Below are 14,512 nucleotides of genomic sequence, written 5' to 3'. Positions count from 1 at the left end.
AAAAAAAAACCCATAAAAAACTTCATCTCTTAAAAAAACATAATTGTTTTTTTTTTTAGCGAAATTGTTTTTATGAATTAATTTTTTCATCGAAAAAATCTTAATTTAAACAAAAATTAGCTAAAAGTTTACGAAATTACTCAAATATCACGTGCTCTCACAGAACTTTAAGCCTCAATAACTCTTTAAAAATAAAACGAAATTCAGAAAAATCTTTTTAATTTAGAATTTTAGCTTTTAGGAACAGCTTTTCAATGATAGCAGTCAGTTTTTTCTGCGATAAACATATTGATCGACCAAAATTGACTGAACCAAAAAACTCATTGTTTCGTCGCCAATCCCACATTTTGCGCAGGCAAATTTTCCCGTTCTCCCTTGCTTTAAGATAGAGATTTTATAGGTTTCTTCGGACAACAGCAAAAGGAAGGTAATTAAATGTGTCTATATGTATCAATTTTTCTCGGTTGGATCCCAGAAAATCTATTTGAGAAGTCAGACTGAATAAAGAAGCATATAGTCATGATGATTTGGGGTGGGGATTCATCTACATGTGAGAAATTTTGATCAAATTGATCGATGCTAGTTATAAGAAAAACCTAGTTTTGCTTCAATAAATGTTTGATGCCATTAAAATGATTGACGCTTAGTCCAATTCACATCATCTAAATTATATAGCGACGTATTAATTGCAGCTTATTCTTTGTACGCTTTTCTCTATTTTGTGGACAAAGTTGACAGATTTCTGTCACTTATAATGTACTTCGTAAATTAATCCCAGAATAATTGACTTATAAATTAGAGCGCAGCAAAAAAAAATGAAATGGAATAAATAATCAAGCACAAAATTGCGGACATTGACGACGATTTCCTCGCTCGCAAATAGACCGTTTTTCGTTGTTTTGATTTACCTTTTCACAATTTTTGGTTCAAAATTCCTTTAATTTTGCAAAAATTTGAATCAATTCTCAAGAATAGTTTAATTGGTTTTACCTCTTATAAGGATCAAGGAGGGTTGTAAAGGCTTTAGTCCTTTTTTAAGCTAAATTTGACCTAAAACCTGATGATGCGACCTTTTTAATTTCAAAAAGGTTAATTTTAGCGTCAACTTCCTGTAACAGTCTACTTGAATTACCATTTTGCCACTTTTTGCTTAAATGCTTAATATATTTTTGATATATTCAATTAATTCACCTAAATAATTGTTTGCTTGATGGAATGTAAAAGAAGGTGTTTAGCGGACGCGCAGCTGAGTCGGGACAAGTCCTGTTTTCCTTGTGGACTCTTATAATCAATATTACACTGGGGTGCGATCTTTTTTTCGAATTATTTTTGCTATTTTTGTTTTTTTTATATCAAATGACGAAAACGATTTCATTCCGAAAATCATTTGAAGCAAGTCCCATTTAAAATAAAATTATTTCCAATGTACAAAGCAAATTAGCTTTTGAGTATGAGCTCATGGGTTTTAAGGCTTCGACGAACCGTTTAAAAAAATTGAACTAAATTCTTTTCTTTGTCTGCACCTTCTCTTCATTTTTGCAGACTTTCGACTTAGTATCACTAAAAAAAATGTACCGTGTTTTCGAAATGGCGTCTTTATTTGTACAAATAAAATTTTACCGATGTTTTCGATGGATGTCTGTGGGCTCTAATTACTTTATATTCATTTGTTTTGAGAAAATATCAGTGAATTTTTGAAGTATGGATCCTTTATATCATACTACTGTTGACCTACCCTAGTCGCACAAACAATAGATCAATTGCTTTTTCACGTGAAACAGAACTTAACGTCCACTATGGTTTTATCTTAGCTGTTTTTTCTAGGCTTTGGTGCTACGAGTTTCCAAAAAACGTTGTGATTTTTGCAAGATTGCTATTTGTCGATGTTGATATTTGTTTTCTTGTCATGTAATCACTTTAGTGCCGGTCCAAATGACGTCTAAAGAATGCGCATGTTATATTTTTGATGATCTGGCTGAATATTTTGTTGCTTTGACGGCTGCGACACAGTTCTTTCGACAAACTTGTTAGAATAAACGATCACAATGTATTTTTTGGACGTATAAAAGAACCATTTCGTGTTTTTAAAAATATAGTTAATGGTTTTCCGAAGTCAATGACTTTCAGAAGTAACATTTCAAACAAAAGTATGTTTGAACTTTTTTAAATTTACTTTTAAATTAAAATAATTTTAAATTTTTGAATTAACTATTTATCATTATTGAACTGGAACGGGGTTGAGGCAATCATTCATTTTTTGGGTTAAGAGTATTTAACTGATGTTAATAGGGCTAAGACAATCTGCTTTCAAAAAAAAATTTTCTGAGCTTTTTTTAATGGTCAGTATTTCGTATTTCTTTTGTCTTTTTCACCTGGACCAAAGTAAAACTTTTTTCGTCTTTTTTACCCAGACCAAAGTAAACGAGACCCAAGTAAAAGATGAGAAACTTCCAGATATTCATTATTTATAATTGTTCCGACCCACATTAGTGGGACGAGGAACTATGTACTCAACTGGATTTGTACATTAATTCATTCAATTTTCACCAATTGATATGTTCCTTTCAGAGGATTGTGAGTTTCAGAAAGCTTGTCAACTGCAGAATTTCAAATTAATAAACTAAATTTCTTATGTCTTAAATTTCGCTTTTTCCGAAGATTAACGGAGATTAAAACATTTGTGATCGGTATTCAATTTTCCGGTAATTTATTCACGCTTTCGTAACTTTTTCTCAAATTTTGATCAATTTTTGGATTGAATTGTTAACAATAGTTCCATTGATTTTTCGTGTAACTGAATTGGGTAACTAAGAATTGGTGGACTACCGGAACTCAATTTTGTGGCTACATTTTCGAAACTTTAGCGTTCTTTTTCTCTTTTTTCCACCCAAATGTCAACAACTATTTGTCCAGTTTGACCGGTAGTGAAGACATAAGAAATGCTAACACAGTTGACTTCTACTCATATATGGGCTTATTCTGACCATGTTTTCTTTTGAAAAACTTCTCTAAAAAAGTCTTTTTGGTCTTCCAGTAAATAAACCAAAGTTTACATAAAAAATAACAATTATTTTCAATAAATTAAGATTTTCATTTGCCAAAAACATATTACGAATTATTTTAGAACAAGTGCGAGCAACAGCATTTCATAGTTGGAATTGTACGGTTGTAATATCTTTCGGTTTTGCTGACTTTGCATTCCAAAAAATAATGATTTTTTGAGAGTTGCCAATTTCTATTTTGTTCCTGCATTCTTTCAGCGTAGGCTCATTAAAAAAGAGAAGTTACATTATCTCTCAAGTGAATACAAAGTGCGTCCCTAATTTTGTTTCATTACTTGAAAAACTGTATTCTGGAGTTGATACTACGAGTTTTCATTTTTCTTTTTTATTTGAGATTTTTCAAACTTTTTAGGTTACGTTTTGCTCTCTTTTCCCATTGTCATACTAACGGCACAATAATGAAAAGCATCATATCCCATTGATGGAGCTGAAAAAAGTCGCAATTGATTGTTTTCATTTTTTTAGTGAATAGTTTTTGATCTCATAGGCTTCGAAAGCGTTCCTCGCCCAACTGAAAAGACTTCTTGATTCTTTTTTGTATTTGTTCTTTTTGTAGTCCTATGACATTCTGGATAATGACTTGTCTCAATGGTTTTGCATGAAAAAATAAAAATGAAGTCGTTGAAAGATTTCATTTGATAGCTAATTGCTTTCATGACCTTGAATTTATTTGTTTTGAAATAGTGTAAACGTCTTTTATAACTATGCACTTTTAGTTTTCTGTCTTTTCTGCTAAAGTGCAAGTCGTTTGATTTAGTTTACTTTTATTTCTGGTGCTAATTAGACTTTTGATTAAGTTCTTTTCCTTTAAGAACGGATCGATATTGAGTTTTGGTCCTAATTAATGCTTGTTGTTTTTATTTGATTTTTTTGTTTATTTTGTCTCTCACTCTCCTTAATGCCAGTTATCATCGGCTCTATAATAAAAAATATTTTTTTCATTTGTATTTGTAAGACTATAAGCAATTTTGTAATTGGATGGAACAATTATTCTTGAAAAACAAGTGATTTTTGAAAGTTTTCTATCTCTTCCTTCTTTGCGGGCAATTTAGTCAAAAATGTGGTTGAGCGGGGTCAAAACATTATGTGCGGACAAAAATTCTAGCACTTGTTAACGATTATGCTGTTAAAAATGGATTAACAATTCAAAAACTGAAACAACCGCCCATGGAGGAGATCATGTGTGTAGTCTCGAGTGGATGAATTTCCCCAGAATAGCAGAGACTGATTTTTTGAGCCCAATTTTCCTGTCCCCCATTCTTTTCTGGCATTCATAAACAGGTGTCCAGTTAAGGTAGAGCCATTTTGCGTACGAAACCGTTGAATTTTCTGGCTCTATATGTTGGTGGGGTGTGGGGTTCCAGTTAAGGTGTATTGAAAAATGCTACTTGCACAAAATACGACGGAAATGCAGCTGATGAGTAACTGAAAAAAGGACCGATTACAACCTTCCGTTTTACAGTATGTTTCTGGTCGTTGAATATTCTTGAGTAAAGAATGTCTTATATTTTTAAAGACGTCGAGTTGAAGTCATCAAATTTCAAGATGTTGCTGCGCTCTCCAGTTGCTGTTGAGCTCGACGCTATCAATTTCAGCAGTTTACTTTTGTCAGCAATGTGCTTTCACGTGTCTTTGGTGTATTTGTTGTAAGGTTGAAAAGCAATTTCATCAGCCCGGTTCCCAAAGTGTAAGTGTGTGTGAGTGTGTGCGCGCGCGTGTGTGTTTGTGTATGTGCGTGTGTGTGTGATTTTGGTTTGAGCTATTTTAAATTGCTGGTTTTACTATTGCCAAGTATTGTGGCATCTAGAATAACCTAGTTTGACAATTATTTTGGCACAATATGCCTGAGCTACAATTGCAAGATAATTGGTACAATTTTTTATTTTACTACCGAGAAAACTTTGCCAGTCTTTTTTGCACGATACTCTCCCTGGTCGATTCAGGATGTTAATCTTGAAAAAGTCTTGATCTTAAGCATAATGTTGCAAAATTTTCTTTCAAGATTCACAACAAGATCTTACAAGATTAACAAGAATTATGCAAGATTTTATCGCAAGATTAACATCCTCTTGCAAGATCTTGCAAGATTAACATCTTTTTACAAGAATGTTGCAAGATCTGTCATTGTTTACATCCTTTCTAGACTAGGGCTCTCTATCACAGCCCCGAACTGGGCACTATTTAGTCAACAAAGTTCTGCCGAGAGAAGGATCATTTCCGAAGGATGATTTAATCTATTTGGTATCCATATGCTTCCATTTGGCACATAGCTCTCGGTCCAAAAAAGACGACGTTCAGAACAGCCCCGGGATGACCGCAATCGAAACGACGCCATGCTGGAACTTGTGCCCTTATTCGTATCTCGCATTCTTTCTGTCTGTAGCAATTATTGTCTGTGCAAATTTGCAAATGGACTTCATGGCGAAATCCTGTGAACAAATTCATCAGATTTTGTAAGAATCCAAAGGGAGTTACTGAAATTTTTTTCTGTTTGAGCCCCCTCCCACGAGGTTATTGGCAAAATAACATTTTTGCCCCCCAGCTGCATGTGCTATTTTTAGATAGTAACGTGCAATATGACTACATATAAATTTTTTATGGGTGGCAAAACCACTGGGTGAGGGGGGAGAATAGATCCGAATTAACAAAACTTCACTATTGCAGACACATAGGGAAACTTTTCTAAACCAAATATTCTTTTATTTAATAGAGAACAAAAAGTCATCTCCATTGTATTTTTTGAGCAAGGTTTTAGAATGAAACTAGTTTTAACACAGGAAACAATAATTTTTGGAGTGGAAAAATCAGTTTTGTTCTTCTTCATAAGCCAAAGTTTGGGATTAATGTCTTTGGAAATGTTTCGTCAATAAAAATAAAGCAAGATCTTAAAACAAAGAATAACGGAGCGAAATTAAAGTTTGTCGGCAGAAAATGATAAATAATTCTATTTCTGTTATCTATGTAGTTGTGGCTCAAAGCTGTTTTAGGCGTAAAGAAATATCTACAAACGCCGCAACAAAAAATTTAATCTTGCAAAATTCTAGTAAAGAAGCAACATTTTTGTGCGATATCTTCCAAAAAGATAAAATTGCATGAAATACAATCGATGTTGCATGCTTCTTTCAAGTATTTTGCAATATTTTTGTCCATCTATGTAGGTTAAGTTCTGATATTAGAGTCAGTTTCCGACTTCAATTTTGTTTTAAAAAAGTTAAACCTGTTGATCTGCTAATGCTCTCCAAAATAGTTTCTATGTTTTAAAATTTTGTGGTCATCTGTCAAGAACTTTGGATTGCTTAAAAATCTGCCATTCAGTTTGTGAAACCACTGAAAAGAACTTTCAGGTAAAGTATATACAAATAAGTTTAACAGTTAAACATTATGCATGACACTATCAAAGCGAAAAAATGTAAGATTTATAAAGTTTTTGATTGGAAACACTTCAGTTTTCACGGAACTTCAGTTTTTACATAAGAGCCAGCAATTGAAATTCAGATACCTTGAAGTGGCCAATTTAATATAATTTTGAGCAATTGAAGAAAAAATGATCTGAAATCATTCACCGGAAAAAACAACAAAAGAGAATAGGAGACTAATGGAAGTTATAGCCAAATTACATTTTAGGTCTACATCATTTTAATTTCGTTTTTTTAAAGAAATATTTTTCAAATATTAAATAAAACTAATTTTTTAAATTAACAAATTTTCAAACTAAGCTCAATTTTATGTTGATTTTTTTGAACACTAGCTCGGCTGAGTATTTAACCTGATTATTTCTGAGAGCATGCTACAAAAAAATTGCGGGCTGGCAAGTTTGAGCTGGCAACAGATGTTACTTGTCTCGAGGATTTTCTCTTCCTCTAAACTGATTTGTTCAATTCGTTGCCACCGTTGCAATTAGACGCACTGCTGAGCACCATGATTTCCTAGTTGTTTTGTTTTGGGCTACCACTTAAAAAATAAATATAATTTCTCGCCAACCAATGAGTGAAGACAAGCAGCTAAGATTTAAACAGAAACACTTTGACCACACATTTACCGGAAAGATTGAAAACGGACGCAATTTGATGTCTCAAATCCAGATGACAGGAACTGCGGAAAGAGCATGCTGCGTTTTGTTGTTGTCAAAATGGAGCGACGACAATAATTGGACGAAGTCGACGTTAAATTGAATTTTTTTTTAGATTTTTCATCTGATAATCCAATTTTTTATCTATAATTGACTTGATTGTCTGGAATCACCAAGTTGGTTAGTTGAATTCTTACGAAAAGTGGTTGTCCTTGCAAAAAATTACAGACTTAAAACTGCAACATTTGGCGGAATTTGTTAGACCCAATCTTGGCGCTGCAATATAATCAGATCTAATTACTAGGTGTTCAATTTTTGCGAACGGAATCCAATAGTAACTATTAAGTCGATCGTGCTGTTAACGTAGATTTATAAGAAACAACACATGAAGTCTCCTGAGTGGTTCAGAATATTTGTAACAATAGAGCGTTAACTGAAGGTTCCCAAAAAATATTTGAAAAATTTAGGCATCCTTGCCTTAAACTGGAGTTGAAATTACTTGAAAAATGCCTGCACCTGTCAGATAAAAATACGGAGTTCAAGCAACTTAGCCTGAATTCCACCTTGATTTTTACGTGGCAGATGTGACTGTTTGATGTCTGTTCTCGGATTTTAAAGAAAAACGGCACCTTTAGGCAGTAACCAAAAAATATATACGACGATGTTTCTAATTATTTCAATGTCATTCCAATTCTTAATACTTTACTTCAGTTCACATATGTTGTGCGATTCTTGCTTCTTAAAAAGTTGATCCGTGTAAACATTGGAGTAACTTCTGGCAAAGAAAGGCATGCGAAGTAAGTGTCGAGATCATTGAACGTGACTCTGCATTTAAAATTATTTACACAACATCAGCTATGCCTCCTTAACCATGTTTGGGACTTTTTTATAATCATTTTGCAAAAATTAGCTAAAGTTTGTTTTACATTATTCGCCCGGATAAACGAAACAGAAAGTTTTTGTTCCGAACCCACTTGTGGGGGGAGGAACTATACTCAAATGAGTTTTTTTTTGTTCAGACAATTTTGGCCGATCGATATATTCAACGTAGAGAGATGGGAGTGGTATCATTAAAAAACTGGTTCATTGTAGAATTCTGAACCAAAAGGACGTTTTTAAATTTCGATTGTTTCGAGGAGTTATCGAGGATTGAAATTTTGAGTGAACACTGGATATTTGGCATGATTTTGTTCACTTTTAGTGAGATTTTTCTTCAAATTAAGATTTTTTTTTTTGTAAAAATATTTATTCAAAATAACATTTCACGCCAAAAAACGGATCAAACTAAAGTTCTTAATAGACAAAAAGCGATAAAAAGACTAGTTCTAACCTCATTGGGAAGTTTGCTATCAAAATTTCTAATTAAATTTCAGAGCTCAATTTTTAGAAAATTTTTTATATTTTTCTTTGTTTTCTTAAGTGACATAGAGGTTAGTCCTTTTTGATGTTGAAGTTTGATTATTAACAAACCTGGTTTACATTCAAATGAAGCCCAATGACCAAAAAATTCGTTTTAAAGAAATCACTGGTGTTTTTTTTCAGCTTCGACTCTGTGTTTTCGAGTTTTCGTAAGTTTAAATGAAATTTTGATTTTCTTTTTGAGGTTTTTTTTATTTTCCTGGGGTCCTATGGCATAGACTTTTTGACTTAAAAGCCAATAGGTTTTGCAATCAGCGTTAAGTGAAAATTTCGAGATTTTTTAGTGGAAAGCTAATGGCTGTCAAGACTTTAAAAGTGATTATTCAAGAAGATTTTTTAACTTTAACCGATCATAAGATTACTTTTGTGAATTGTAAGTCAGTCTCAGTAATGACATGACCCCCTTCCTTTCTACTGCCACCAATGTTAATCTAGTTAGCGGTTTCATCTTCTAACTATTGGGTATATGACTTCAATGCCACAAGATTTCAAAGTTTTTTGAAAAAATTGTTGGATATTATCGTATTATTAGTTCCTCTTGAAATTTTATCACATTATCCTGATATTTGCATCTTCTGTTGGCTTATAAAAGACTTCAATGGATCATGGATAAAGTTTTCAGAGAAAAGCTTATGGTTTAAACTGCTTCGACACTTTTTTCTCGCACTTTTCTACTGAATTTTCGGTTTTGCCTGTCTTTATTGTTGTTTCCATAGTCATGAGCCCATTATCATGTTTCATTGATTACCTATGCATGACCGATATCCTTTGCCTCCAGCCAAGGCATAGCAGAGCTGATTTTTGACTTCCATTGAAAACTATTGAATTTAATGTCTGTTAAAAATTAAAAAGTAACCAATCTTAAACTTATTTTCGTGCTCTAGAAGTCAGTCTCAGTAATGGCTGGTCCCCATCTCTTTCTTTTTTAACCAAAATTATTCTTGTTAGCGGTTTTAATTTCTAATTATTGGTGTTATGGCTTAGATGCGCGAGTTTTTATAATTTTTAAAAAAACTTTTGGATATTTTTTTCCGTAATTTTGCTTCCGTTTGGAATCTTAACAATTTCTCCTAAAATTGGTTGTTGCATTGGCATAGAAAGAACATTCAATTTGTCATACATAAGGCTTTCAGAGAAATGCTCATGGTTTTCATGGCTTCGAGACTTTCTTCTCGCACTTTTCTACCTATTTTTTAGATTCTTCCTGTGTTTGTTGTTGTTTTCATAGGCAATGACTTATTGCCATGTCTTATTGGTTACCTATTCATGAAATTATCCTTGTTTTCCAATCAAGGTTTAACTGAGCATATTTATTGAATTCTGTTGAAAGCGATTGGTTTTAATGTCTGCTAAAGCTTAAAAAAATCGAAATCTTTTTTTAAAATTAACAAATCTTAATTTTATTTTCGTGGACTGTAAGTCAGTCTAAGTAATGGCCAGAACCCTTCCTTTCTACATCAACTAAAAAAGTTACTGTTAATTGTTTTTTCTTCTAACTACCTGTGTTATGACTTCGATGCACGAGTTCTCATAATTTTTTAAAAAATTTTTCGATATTTTTTTTCGTAATTTTGGTTTCTTCTTGGAATTTTAACATGTTATCCTAATGTCGATTGTTGCATTGGCATAGAAAAGAAGTTCAATGGTTCAAATATAGGTTTTTTCAGAGAAAAGCATACGGTTTATATGGCCTCGACACTTCCTTCTCGCACTTTTCTACTTAACTTTTTGGTTTTTGCATGTGTTTGTTAGTGTTTTTATAGACATTGACACATTGTAATGTCTTATTGATGAATTCTGAATAACAAACAGACTTGTTGTCTTATCGAAGCACAACTTAGCGTATTTATTAGCTTCCCTTGAAAGCTATTGAATATAATGGCGTTGATACTACGGGATTTTTCAAAAATTTCGTGGTTTTAATGTATTTGTTCATTTTTGTTGATTTATTGGAGTCAAATTGTTAAAGAAAAAATCCCAATGCTGCTTAAAGATTAATTGAAAGTACACGAATTTTTAATGAAAATTTCATTTTTAAATGGCTTAGACACTTTTCTTGCTCATTTTTTCTTTGAATTTGCGGTTTTTGAATGTTTTTCTTCATTCTTTAGGTAGCGGACAAATGCTGGCCGATCTCATAAGCCTGTAATTGATGATTGAAAGATACGATGTCATACGAAGCAGTCAGTTTATAGCAAGCAGTCTTAAAGGTTATGATATTATACATTTTTAAGATTTTTAAGGATTTTTCAATTCCTTGTTTTTTTAAAAACTAACATGTTTACTAATATTATTACGTAACTGATGTTTTGTTTGTTGGACAATCTGCGTTTCCATAAACCGTTATCTGAGTTGTTTCTTCAGCACAATCGCGCAACAACAGATCCCAATGAGTTTCAAATGTTTTTCGATTGATTTTGTTTATTCATTGAGTATAAATTTAGCTGAATTATTATAAGTAGGAATTAAATAAAAATACATATTTTTCAGATAACAGCTAATGAATTTAATGGCCTCACAAGTTTGTGTTTGAAATTTGTTGTTCGTAATTTGTTTGTAATTTGTTGATTGTAATTTTTTGAGTTCTTCTGCATCTTTAGTCCGTTCCTATGGCTTTGTCTAACCAAAGATATGTCCTATTGGTTTCATTATGACTTTTTATTAAAAATATCAAGAATTATGCTGTTGAAGGCTAATGATTTTCAAGACATAAACTATTTGGTTTGAAAAATGTTGATTGATTTTTGAATTTCGCCTCAATGTTTCTTTTGTTTTTGTCGACATGTTACCTACTCTCATTAAGGAAGAATCCCATCTGCGGTGTAGTTAGAAAAGGTAAATTTGTGTTGTTTGAGTTTTGTCTCATTGTAATTTGACGTTGTTTCTAAGGTCTTTTAACTTTAGATATTGAGTTTTTGCCGTGAATTTCTTTATTTTGCTTTTTTGTTGTTGTTGTTTTTCTTCTCGTAGTTTTTTTAATGGCAGATCTCTTTGTAATGAGGCATGGCATTATTTAATTGAATTATTATTTTTTTGCGTTACGATTTTTTTCAAACTCATCTCTTTGTCAAAAATCTAAATTAAAAGACAGTTAAGGCAAAAATGTAGATGAGCGTGGGTCGGGACATCATGTGCAAACGCACATTAACGAGCCTCCTTGTCAGTTGAAAAATCACTTTAACTGGGCTTCAGGTATCGCTTCGTTGTCTCAGCCACGTATACAAGATTAAGAAAAGTCTGAACTGATATGAATCATTTGTACCTGCACTTGTTTTATTTTTTTTGTGACGCAAGTTTGGGTAGTGAAACAACTTTCTTACCAGCAGCAGGAAACAGAATATCGACGTGCTCCACAAACAAAAATGAATTCTTTATTCTGAAGATCACATAAGGAGACGACCAAGGAGAGCCTTCATAGCAGAGGTCAGTGCCATTATCAGTCCCCCCGTGTAAGGTAGACTCAATAGACGCCAAAGTGGTTGAATCTCCTGCACTTATGACCTCCAACTCCAATTTAACAAGGGTTTTTTGAACAAAAAGGTTGTCGTCTACATAAGAAGAGTTCACCAACATTTCTAAAACAGTTTTGTTTGCAAATGTCAAAAAACAAATTAAATCTCAAGAAAAAGATTCAGTTGAAATAGATAAACTTCATAAAATTTGAAGTGAGAATTTACCTTGAAGGTCTCACACTGAATCCAAAAGCGCTTTTTCGTTTAAGAATATCTAGATGTGTTGTTCTAGCCCAACAACAATTTTTTAACCAATTTTGGTCGATTGATTTCCTCTGCGAAGATTCACAAAAGTGTTAGAATTGAGTCATTCAAAAGCTCTTGACAAAATAAATCAATCGTTCAGAAATTTGCCTTGAAAATTTTCTTTTATTATAAAACTTCTATTTTTCATTAGTAATTATACATTTTCAGAAAAATTATTTCATAAATAATTATTTAAAAAAATGATTTCAAAAATTTCTGGAGAAAAATTCAGTTGCAGGCTAAAATATATCAGCAGGATAAGCCAATGAACTCTTTATCCTATAAATAATTTGTAAATTTGGGGTCAAAGCAAACTCAAAAAGAATATTTTCATTTTTCAACCAACTAGTTCATATTTGTATCGGATGTGATGGTCGATAAACAATAACACGTCATGGATTGGGGAGAAATTGGATAAATTTTCTTCATAAAAATGTTTTGTTCCGACCCCACTTGTGGGGGAGGAACTATATACTCAAACGGGTTTTTTTTGTTCAGACAATTTTGGCCGATCGATATATTCATCGTACAGAAATGTGAGTGGTATCATTAAAAAGCTCTTCCATTGTAGAATTCGAAACTAATTTTTTAGATTTCCGATTGTTTCGAGGAGTTATAGAGGATTGAAGTTTTGAGGTAACACTGGATATTTGGCATGATTTTGTTCACTTTTAGTAAAAATTTTTCTTCAAATTAAGATGTTTTTCTATAAATCTTTATTCAAAATTACATTTCACGCCACAAAATGGATCAATATAAAGTTCCTAATAGACAAAAGGCGATAAAAACAGTAGTTCTGGTCTCATTGGGAAGTTTACTATCAAAAAAATTCAAATTCTTTTTCAGAGCTCTTTTTTTAGAAAAAATTTTATATTTTTTTGTTTTCTTAAGTGACTTGGAGACAAGTCCTTTTTGATGTTGAAGTTTGATTATTGAAAAACCTGGTTTACATTCAAAAATAGCCCTATGAACGAAGAAATTGTTTTAAGGGAATCGCTCGTGTTTTTTTTGCTTCGAATCAGAGTTTTAGTAATTTTAAACGAAATTTTCATCTTCCCTTAGAGGTATTACTAATTTCTAGGAGTTCTCTGGGATAGACTGGTTGACTAAAAGGTAATCAACGTTAAGCGAACCTATCCAGTGCCTTAATTGGAAAGCAAATGGTTGTTAAGACTTGGCTGTTAAGTTGGTTAGTTGAATTCTTAAGAAAAATGGTTGTCCTTGCAAAAAATTACAGACTTAAAACTGCAACATTTGGCGGAATTTGTTAGACCCAAACTTGGCGCTGCAATATAATCGGATCTAAATACTAGGTGCTCAATTTTTGCGAATTGAATCCAATAGTAACTATTAAGTCGATCGTGCTGTTAACGTAGATTTATAAAAAACAACACATGAAGTCTCCTGAGGGGTTCAGAATATTTATAACAATAGAGCGTTAACTGAAGGTTCCCAAAAAATATTTGAAAAATTTAGGCATCCTTGCCTTAAACTGGAGTTGAAATTACTTGAAAAATGCCTGCACCTGTCAGATAAAAATACGAAATTCAAGCAACTTAGCCTGAATTCGACCTTGATTTTTACGTGGCAGATGTGACTGTTTGATGTCTGTTCTCGGATTTTAAAGATAAACGGTACCTTTAGGCAGTATTCAAAATATATATACGACGATGTTTCTCATTATTTCAATGTCATTCCAATTCTTAATACTTTACTTCAGTTCACATATTTTGTGCATTTCTTGCTTCTTAAATAGTTGATCTGTGTAAACATTGGAGTAACTTCTGGCAAAAAAAGGCATGCGAAGTAAGTGTCGAGATCATTGAACGTGACTCTGCATTTAAATTTATTTACACAACATCAGCTATGCCTCCTTAACCTTGTTTGGGACTTTTTTATAATCATTTTGCATAAATTAGCTAAAGCTTGTTTTACATTATTCGCCCGGATAAACGAAACAGAGTGTTTTTGTTCCAAACCCACTTGTGGGGGGGAGGAACTATACTCAAATGAGTTTTTTTGTTCAGACAATTTTGGCCGATCGATATATTCAACGTAGAGAGATGTGAGTGGTATCATCAAAATACTGGTCTTTTGTAGAATTCGAAACCAAAAAGAGGTTTTAAATTTCGATTGTTTCGAGGAGTTATCGAGGATTGAAGTTTTGAGGTAACACTGGATAATTGGCATGATTTTGTACACTT

Source organism: Convolutriloba macropyga, chromosome 6 (genome assembly GCF_964194025.1).
Source record: "Convolutriloba macropyga chromosome 6, txConMacr16.3, whole genome shotgun sequence".
Classification (NCBI taxonomy): Eukaryota; Metazoa; Xenacoelomorpha; order Acoela; family Convolutidae; genus Convolutriloba; species Convolutriloba macropyga.
This window is presented reverse-complemented; position numbering follows the sequence as displayed.